This window comes from Chanodichthys erythropterus, chromosome 10 (genome assembly GCF_024489055.1).
Source record: "Chanodichthys erythropterus isolate Z2021 chromosome 10, ASM2448905v1, whole genome shotgun sequence".
Classification (NCBI taxonomy): Eukaryota; Metazoa; Chordata; class Actinopteri; order Cypriniformes; family Xenocyprididae; genus Chanodichthys; species Chanodichthys erythropterus.
In genome coordinates this window covers 31567755-31578138 of record NC_090230.1, presented here as the reverse complement: position 1 = coordinate 31578138, position 10384 = coordinate 31567755, and the positions used below count along the sequence as shown (strand labels likewise).

General features: G+C 34.1%; 1 long non-coding RNA gene across 1 annotated transcript; it reads left to right on the top strand.

The window, feature by feature from the left end:
- Positions 1-924: 924 nt before the first annotated feature.
- On the top strand, positions 925-9968 carry LOC137029357 (uncharacterized). Its single transcript, XR_010896286.1, has 4 exons — positions 925-2323; positions 2420-2535; positions 3936-4002; positions 9435-9968. It is a non-coding gene; the product is annotated as an uncharacterized lncRNA (long non-coding RNA).
- Positions 9969-10384: the final 416 nt, after the last annotated feature.

The window sequence follows — 10384 nt, the reverse complement described above, 5'->3', positions numbered from 1 at the left end:
ATTTATATAAAAGACGAAATTAATACATGTTAAATAAATCATATATATATTTACATTTTAAAAAATATTTTAAAAATACATTTATAAATATTATTAAATACTAGTTCATATTTAAACATTAAGTAGCCTATTAAATATAATATCAAATATTATTACATTGATTTATTTATTTAAAATGATAAATAAAATACATTTATAAATATTATTAAATACTAGTTAATATTTAAACATTAAGTAGCCTATTAAATATAATAAAAAATATTATTACATTGATGTATTTATTTAAAATTATAAATAAAATACATTTATAAATATTATTAAATACTAGTTCATATTTAAAGAATAAGTAGCCTATTAAATAAAATATCAAATATTATTTCATTGATTTATTTAAAATTATAAATTATAAATTTTATTAAGTATTAGTTAATATTTAAACAATAAGTAGCCTAATAAATATAATATCAAATATTATTTCATTGATTTATTTAAAATTATAAATTTTATTAAGTACTAGTTAATATTTAAACAAAAAGTAGCCTAATAAATATAATATAAAATATTATTACATTGATTTATTTATTTAAAATTATAAATAAATATGAACAAATCATGTCTGGTTGTGATATTCTCATAAGAACTGGATAAAATAACTGTAAATACATAACCAAAAATGAACAATCATCTCTTAAAGCTGACATCTTGAGTCTTGGTCTTAACTTACATCAGCGTGATAAAAACTGCCTAAAATGACAGAAACCATCTTTTGAAAAAAAAAAAATTTGACATGTAATTTGACTGTTTAGTTTGTCTCATGTCCCATTACATTACATGGAGTGGGCAGGGTTTATGACCTATACTGGGAGCAACCACTTGGGGGCGATCGAGTCGTTTTGGCTTCACTTTTCAGGGCTTGTGTGGCACGCTTGGGTTTAGACATATGGCAGCTCTTCTGTCAAATATCTCCATGTAGCAGTTACATGAATAAAACATTTATTGCTATTGTATCTTCAGATGAATCTGATGGTTCTGGGAGAAAATGATGCATGATCGTGGTATTCCCTCATCATGAATCAGGTTAAAGTCTTCCAAACCTGCAGGTAACATGCTCAACGAGAAATGTGAACCGAAGGCCGTACGTGCGTCTCATGGGAACGGCTGCAGATAATAGTCAGTGCATGATCTCCATGGTGTCAGCAGACGCCGCAGACACGTGTTTACTCATTACACTCATAAGATAGAGACTTTCCATACCGACAGTTAATGCAGCGAGGACCATCGAGAATGCATTGCACTTTTAATTCCTATTTGCACCTGCAAATAGTAGAAAAACTGAAATAGTATTTGTTTTATTTCAACAAAATTGGTAACGCTTTCATGCATGATGCATTATAAATGTATTTAAAATGTACATTTATAATGCATTATATATTTGCATACAATTGTAACCAAAGTAAAAATGCATTATAATATTTGCAGCTTCCTCGTTACATCTAATATTGGTTGTTTTTCATGTGTTTTAATGCATTATACTTCCTAAAGGTGCAACTAGATAAGTATTATAATGCATTATAACAATTATTCATGACATTATGCAATGCATTATAAAGTGCATAATTAATGCATTTAAAAATACTTTTATAGTGCATTATATATATATATATACACACAAGGCTTTAAGTAAATTGTTTAATATGAGCAACAGTAATAGTGTGAATAAACAACCAGCACTAAATAAAAAAAAATCTCAGCAAGGCCTGAAAATATAGCGAGCACATGAGCATTTTAGAGACTCTTATTACGGCATTACAGGAATCGCTCTGCACTTCATGGAATGAATCTCTTCTAGAAAGCTCTCCAGATAATTCTCCATCTCCTCACGAGCTCTGTTTATGCCTGGTAAGTACCCAAGAGAGAGTGTGTGAGGGTCTCTGTGGTATATTGCTCTGTCAATATGCCCTACTTGCAGGTACACACGACTAGGATGAAGTCGCTGACAAACACGAGGAAGAGATGACGACTTTGTCATCATTTATTGTCGCCTTTTTCCTTCTAGGATTCTCTTGTTCTTCACGGAGCGAGAGTTGTGTCGGTAAGTGTTCTGAGACCGGGCTCAATTAGAGACAGGTAGTCAATATTTCAGCACGTACGTGTGTGTGTGTGTGTTTGCGTCCTCAGCAGGTAACGTCAGTTTGTCGGTGTCTGTCAGCAATAACTCCACTCTGCTGGTTGAGTGGAACAGCGGGAGCAAACAGACGACCCAATGTGCTCTGCTCATTTCAACTGAAGGAAGACAGGAGATTCAGATACACCTTGTGCCAAGGTTAAATCTCTTTATAAAGCTCAATCTTTGATGGAGAATGTGGAATGGAGTGATTCAGTGATGGAGTATCTCGGCTGTTTTTGTTCTGTGTTTCAGGTCTGGATCCCTCCTACTGGAAAACATGACAGACTATCTCAAACACTTCTTCTTATGCACTTGTTTCGAACAATCTCAGGGACTCTTGTGCTCTAAGAACATAACCTTTGTCATGGGTAATTTGTTTTTATGATAATGAACATTTATAGCCTTGAAAACTCACAAATGCTTTAAAAAAATAATTTAATATACTGTAATTAGATGAGTATATCAAGCATTTATAGTGATATTACAAAACCGATGTCCGATAGCATGTAAAAATGCTTAAATATTGGTAAAACCGATTATCGGTCGATCTCTATAAAAATGTATTTAGGCAAAAAATAATAATATATAAATTATATAAAAAATAAATTATTTAAATATGTTTTTAATATATATATATATATATATATATATATATATATATATATATATATATATATATATATATATATATATATTATTAAGATAATTATACATGACATATTTATCATATATATGACATGTATTTTGGCATAAAGTAATATATATATATATATGTGTGTGTGTGTTTATATTTACTTTTACGTCAGATGCAAATAATCACGATTAATCGATTTAACAGCACTTATATATATATATATATATATGTGTGTATACATTTACATATATATATATATTAGTGGTGTAAAAGCAAGTAATTGCATCAAACATAAAAGTTTGTAAATATATATGTGTGTGTGTGTGTATAAATATATATACGAGTTTTATGTTAGATGTAATTAAACATGATTAATCAATATGACAGCACTTGTATATATTAATGGTGTAAAAGCAATCAACCACATGTAACATAAAAGTTTGTAAATATATATGTGTGTGTGTGTATATATTTACTTTTATGTTAGATGCGATAAATCACGATTAATCGATTTGACAGCACTAATGTGTGTGTGAAAATAAATATATATATATATATATATATATATATATATATATATATATATATATATATACACAACATACATACTTATATATAAGTGCTGTAAAACCGGTTAATCACGTCTAACATAAAAAAATTTTTAAATATATAATGTGTGTATATTTTATGTTAGATTAATTAAACAATCATGATTAATCAATTTGACAGCACCAATATGCATATATGTATATAACCAATGAAATATTAATAACTGATTATTTTGTAGTCAATGTGAGCTTTTTGTTTTTCTATGCATTTTTTTTCATAGTAAAATAGGTGTAGTTTTGCCAATTAATTTTGCCTGATAAATACCTTAACCAAGTTTAGTCTTTTGTTCTTCCCTCAAATTATTATTTTTTGTAATTATAAAAAAAGCATATATATATATATATATATATATATATATATATATATATATATATATATATATATATATATATATATATATATATATAATGCTTTATAAAAAAAAAAAAAAAAAAAATATGTTATGCATTTGTTTTTTTAAATCATATCTGAAATATGAATCAATAGAACCAGTATTACAATCATCTTTTTTCCCTCTTATCGCAGGCGCCGTTTCCACACCAGCTCTGGTCCTGATGTCAGATACTCAAAACTCTGCCAGTTACATCAGCATGTAAGTCTCCTTCCAATGTTCAGATCCTTCTGCTTCAGATTTATGCATAATCACACAGTACCTGCTGCCATTACAGTAACAAGACTTGTGTCAGGAGTTTCCTAGAAAACCACTAGAGGGCATCAGGACACAACACACCAAAACACACGACATTGGATGTGACATCAGAGTTCTGCTAGATTCAGAAGGATGTTGTGGAACATTAGCTCTATATTAGTTTACGAGGATGCTTTAATATGTATTTACAATTACATTTAATAGCATAGAAACACAATGCACAATTTAATTCAACAATTGGTTATTTTCTTATAAATATCTGTGAAAAGTATGCAAATGATCTATTTGGGATTCCCTGATGACCTAATGCATTTGCCTAAATGTGCATTACACAATGTGGAATACTGTGACAAATGTGATGAGTCCAATTTCCTGTTCCTGTTTCATTTATTTTTTTAAATAGTAGGCAGTATTTTATACAGTAGTGTCCAAACTTCATGTCTGGAGTTGATATTTGTTTTTAATTAACCTACAAGTTTGATTAAACCATCAAAATATGAGGAACATATTTTATAATTACAAAAAAATTTATCAGGCAAAATTAATTGGCAATTAACTACAGCTATTTTACTATGAAAAAGTGCATAGAAAAACAAAAAGCTCACAGGAAAAAGCTACTACAAAATAATCAGTTATTAATATTTCATTGGTTCGCTCTTGTTTTTGCATGTGTTCATAATTTCTTTGTATGACAGCCTGGCCAAATATGATTTTTCATTGCATTATCACAAATAAACCAATCGACTCCAAGCACAACTATATGCTTACAAAATCTTTTACCAATTTTTAATAATATTCGAATAAAGGGTGAAGATGTCAATTTTTCTATGCTGAACATCATTTTTGGCCACTACTGTACTACTCAATACTATAGTAAAGCTGGAATTCCTTTCTGAACATAGCAAATGACTCATTTGAACTGATTCAGTTTGCTAACATGAATCGGATCACATGCTCTTTGCAGATTCAAATGTTTTGTTTTATTAATTTTTAATGCAATGAAATGTTTATGAAACATTTTCGGAAGACACTTATTCTTAAACAAAGTGATTCTGTTTTCCTTCTAATCTTGTCATCATAAAAGAGTCTGCAGTGTTTCTCCTGAAGTGCATTTACTGTTAGTCGGACTTTATCCTCTTTAAATGGAGGAAATAATAAAAGTGACTGCGTCATATCTGCTCCTACGTTTCACACCTGGGAAAAGTGTTATCTTACACGTCACAGTATTTGTAATCTCTCCTATTTATTTAAAAACTGTAGTTTTGCATCAAAGCGTGCTTTTCTGTCGTTCTGTGGGCTGTAAACAAAATATGGCTTAGTCATGAGCCTTCTCTAAATGTTTATGGAAGAGCTACGGGTTATTCCCGTTCATCTAAACAGGAGAGTGTCACTTGAAGGACTCGCACTGCCTGACTGGATCCTTTCAGATAGTTCACAATCACTCGACTGAAATTTCCCTAAAACATTTTCATCTGCCTTCCTGGAAAGCAGTTTCGAATGTTAAACTCTGACACATAATTGCAGTCAGAGAGCGCGGCATCTGTGTTTGGACATGTTGGTGTTGTTTATTCGAATACTGATGAGGTTTAAAACTCACAAGCACCCAAAAATAACCCCATGACCCATGATGCCGGTCCGTCTCAAAGCGGCCCTTCTGTGGACAACACCTGCCGCTGTCTCATGGTTTATACACAAGCCTCGTCCACCCACAGCCGGCTGTTTACCCTCGGAGAAGGAGATCAGAGATCAGGGATTGATGCTTCATGGAGGTCGCCTTTGTTTATGAAGCTCGCATGCCATGTTCGGCTTTGTTTTGAAGCAGCACTGAAAGATATCAAGTCAAACAAGAAGAGTTTGCAGATGTCAAGCTGTTTGTATAAACGGAGGTACTGATAGTCAGTGCCCGCAATGACACTAAAAAACTACATATTCTAAACCCCAGGTAAACAGCATCATGGGTCACCTGACATTTATACAACGCTTTGTGTTTCTGTGACTGTATGTGAATACAAGGCAGATGATTGGCTGTCGGTTGCTAATAATCTAGCCTGCTCCGGAGCAGGGTTTCATAACCCTGGGTAAAAAGCTGTGATAACCCCGCTTCTAAATGAAAAGTGTGAGACGTTCCTTTATCCGGGGAATATAACCTGGGGTTAAGTGTAACTGTCGTAGGCCAGTAAGAGCTGGGTGTGTAAACCTCACTCTTCTGAACTCAAGAGACCCTCTAGCGACTGACACTAGAAACTGCGGTGTTTAGCCTCCCATGCAGCGGACCTGGGTTCGAGTCCTGCTTAGAATGGATGGTTCGGACAGGAGGGGTTACATAAGCACAGTGTGTAAAGGCCAAAAGGGCTTATCATGCTTGAAATAGTTTCACACTTTTCACACTGCACTTAAAGGGATAGTTCACCCAAAAATGAAAATTTGATGTTTATCTGCTTACCCCCAGGGCATCCAAGATGTAGGTGACTTTTTTTCTTCAGTCGAACGCAAATTATGATTTTTAACTGCAACCGCTGCCGTCTGTCAGTCAAATAATAGCAGTAGATGGGAACTTCAACTATAACAGTAAATAAAACTTCCATAGACAAATCAAAATTAAACCCTGCGGCTCGTGACGACACATTAATGTCCTAAGACACGAAACGATCGGTTTGTGCGAGAAACCGAACAGTATTTATATAATTTTTACCTCTAATACACCACTATGTCCAACTTCGTTCAGCTTCCTGTTAGTGAGGTCAAAAAACGCGTTGTGAAGACGGAAGTGATGTCTCGCCCATATACTTCAATGAGCGCGAGACATCACTTCCGTTGTCAGAGCGCGATCAGACCTCACTAGCCGGAAGCTGAACGCAGTTGGACATAGTGGTGTATTAGAGGTAAAAAATGATATAAATAATGTTCGGTTTCTCACACAAACCGATCGTTTCGTGTCTTAGGACATCAATGTGCCGTCACGAGCCGCAGGGTTTAATTTGGATTTGTCTATGGAAGTTTTTTCGACTCTTATTGTTCAAGTTCCCAATCACTGCTATTATTTGACTGACAGACGGCAGCGGTTGCAGTTAAAAATCATAATTTGCATTCGACTGAAGAAAAAAAGTCCTCTACATCATGGATGCACTGGGGGTAAGCAGATAAACATCAAATTTTCATTTTTGGGTGAACTATCCCTTTAAGCCCAGGTTATTGTAGTTCTAAACACTGCTTCGTTTTACACTTGTAATTCAGAGCTGGATTAGACACACTTTGCTTTGCGGTGCCAAACTTGTCCAGTGTGAAATAATAGTGTTAAGCTAGATGCTTAGCAACAGACAACTCATATTTGCAAGCTTAGGACAGTCACGGAAACACTGCACATTGTACATAAACAGTAAATTCACTGTTTGAGAGGAAAAATGTCATATGCTTCATTCTTACCGTTATAGTCTGAAATACTAGTCGGCAATACGAGGATGTGCAATGCAAATTAATGCATTTTCTGTATGCATTTGACATTTTCTGTCTCAAATGCTTAATTTAAAATTCAACCCTTAAATGCATACCTCGGGTCTTTAGTGACCCGGGACGTCATTCACTACCCTCCTCCTCCTTCATTTTTTAAAGTTAGACATCAACCTTCTTGGTATTCCTCAATCAATTCATTATAAAGAATATAACAAGAAAAAAATCACAAAATTATAAAATAATGCCTATTTTTGTAAATATTTTTTGTAAAAATTGTATAGGGTCGCAAACGACCCAAGGTGTGTATGAGTGTACATATATTTTTTCTGCACAACAATAACTGAATCTTAGATGATGGAATAAGTGCAATTCACCTTTATTCCACAAGGTGGCAATGTCTGATACACAATGCTGAAGTGGCGACTGAAAACGAAATAATAAGCAAAACATGAAATGGCTCAGGGATTTACTGCAGAATAAGTACTGAATGCAATCAAATATGACTGTAACTGTCACTGGATGGATCTGGTGAAGCTGTTAGCGATCGAAATATTGATTTTGAAGATGTTGAAAATTATATAGTTTTGAGAATACGTTTGAGATCGCGAATGGGCTCATATTCGTGACCTCAAACATAAAAATAGCCTATTATTTGCTGAATTTACTGGGAAATGAGGTCTGACGAGGACAGTGATGATGGCAATAAACATCTGCACAAACTGAGCCCTTTCAAGCTCCAAAAGGTAACAAAATACGATTTATTTTATTCTTCTGTAATTGTTACTCTAATATCAGAGGAGTTTTATATTATCGCGACAGGTAGAGATCCTTCCGTGTTAGATATTGATCCGGGTCGATAAAGACCCGAAAATGTAAGAATGATTGGCGAAACAGTCATGCATTTAAGGGTTAAATACAATGTGCAATGTGTTACCGTCCAAAGCAGGCAAATATGAGTATGCGATTGGTTGTCTGTTGCTGTAACATTTTAACACCGCATGATTACACACTGTATAGGTTTGGCGCCGCAATGCGGGGTTAACAGAGCAAAAGCAGTGCAGGTTTCATAACCCCGGGTAAAAAAACGCCGCTAACCCCGCTTCTAAATTACAGTTGTGAAACGCTTTACCTGGGGTTAAAAGTGGCATTTAGAACTATGATAACCCGGGGTTAAGCGCAGTGTGCCCTTAAGAATGTTAACCCAGGGTTTAGGAATGTGCAGTGTGAAACACACCCAGGATTAATTGTTAACCCTGGGTTAATTAGTGTAAGAAGTGTGAAATGGGAAGCAAGATAACCCAGGATTCCATTTACCCGACTATTTCAAGTGTGAAAATCCCTCCTGGGTCATTCTAAACCCTGTATCCTGGGTTATCTTGCTTCACATTTAATTAATAACTGGGCCTCAATTAATCCTGGTTTTTAATGACACTTCGAACTGTATATTCCTAAACCCTGGGTTAATGCCCTCATTTGCATATTCGTGGTGCCAGTGCTATTGATTGGACGAGCACAGCATGCAACTTGTTTATATAAAATCTCTAGCATTGTGCATCATCATTATATGTTGCTCACTGTACAAGTTAATTTCTGAATGGAATCTGCGGATTATAAAAATAAGAATGATCTCTTCATTAGTCCAATTGACTTTGCCATGTGACATTTTACCATCAAACGCTGAAACAACATGATTGGTTTGCTAAGCATCTAGTTGTAACATTCTAGCACGTTTGGCACCGCAATGTGGGGTTAATTCTGCTCTAACCCTGCTTCTAAATACAAGTGTGAAACATTAATTTACCCAGGGTTAAAAGCACGGTTTAGAACGATTATAACCCAGGGTTAAAAGCCCAAAGTGGCCTAACAGTTCACCCAAAAATAAGTATTATTTAGATAAATAAATGCTGTAATTTTGTGTTTTACAGGAGGTGGTTGAGCAGCGGTGTGTTTGGAACGACTTTAGCCACATGTGTCATTCTTCTAGCCTACATTATATACAGAAGATGGACGGGGAACGGCGTCTTCCGACTGCGTCTGAGATAGAGAAAGACTCGTCTGGGTATTTAATAGCCTAGTTAAAAGAAGAGACATTTTACTCCCACTGACATTTAATTCAATCTCAAGTATATTGATTTTGTATTAACTAAACTGCAGAGGACCTTGGACAGAGTGAGCGCCATATTTAATGTAATGTGAATGAAAACGAGGACAGAAGTACAGTTGTGCATGTCGATCATTCAGCATTGAAAAACATTACAATGTCCAGATGACAAAAAACACAAAACATGCGAGTTACTCTAAGTTTTATTAAACAGACATCTGTTTTCATTCATGTCAAATTAGAATCATTTTGACATGAATTTGAATGACAGTTAACAATGTTTATGTTTTCTGTCAATACAAGTAATATATATTTCTGTTTAGACCTTTATATTGTATGTAATGTTCATAGGAAACGCAAAAACACATTTTGATGTCATGCTGAGAAAGTAAAATTTAGGGTATAAAAACGCTACTGCTGAATGTTTAACTCTAAACTTGAGGTTTGTTTCTCTGAAACTGCTTTCTAAACTATTTAAGCCTGCATTTATTCTTGTAAACATATCAAGGTACCAAAACAACAAAGTTGTGCACTAAGTTACTGGCCTCACCAAAAGTGAACATTAGCTAGCATAGAAACATGGTTGTTTACAGTCATAGAATCAGAAAGCACATTACAGTAGGCCTAATTTTAATAAAAAATAAATAAATAAATATTTTTTTCAGCCATGCGCCTCTCACCTGGCAGATCAAAAGCTGCTAATGAAGGGCAAAATGCTCTCAGCTCAGAGAAGGGCTCTTAAAGCAAATGCTCAGACAGGATGTGCTCAAACAC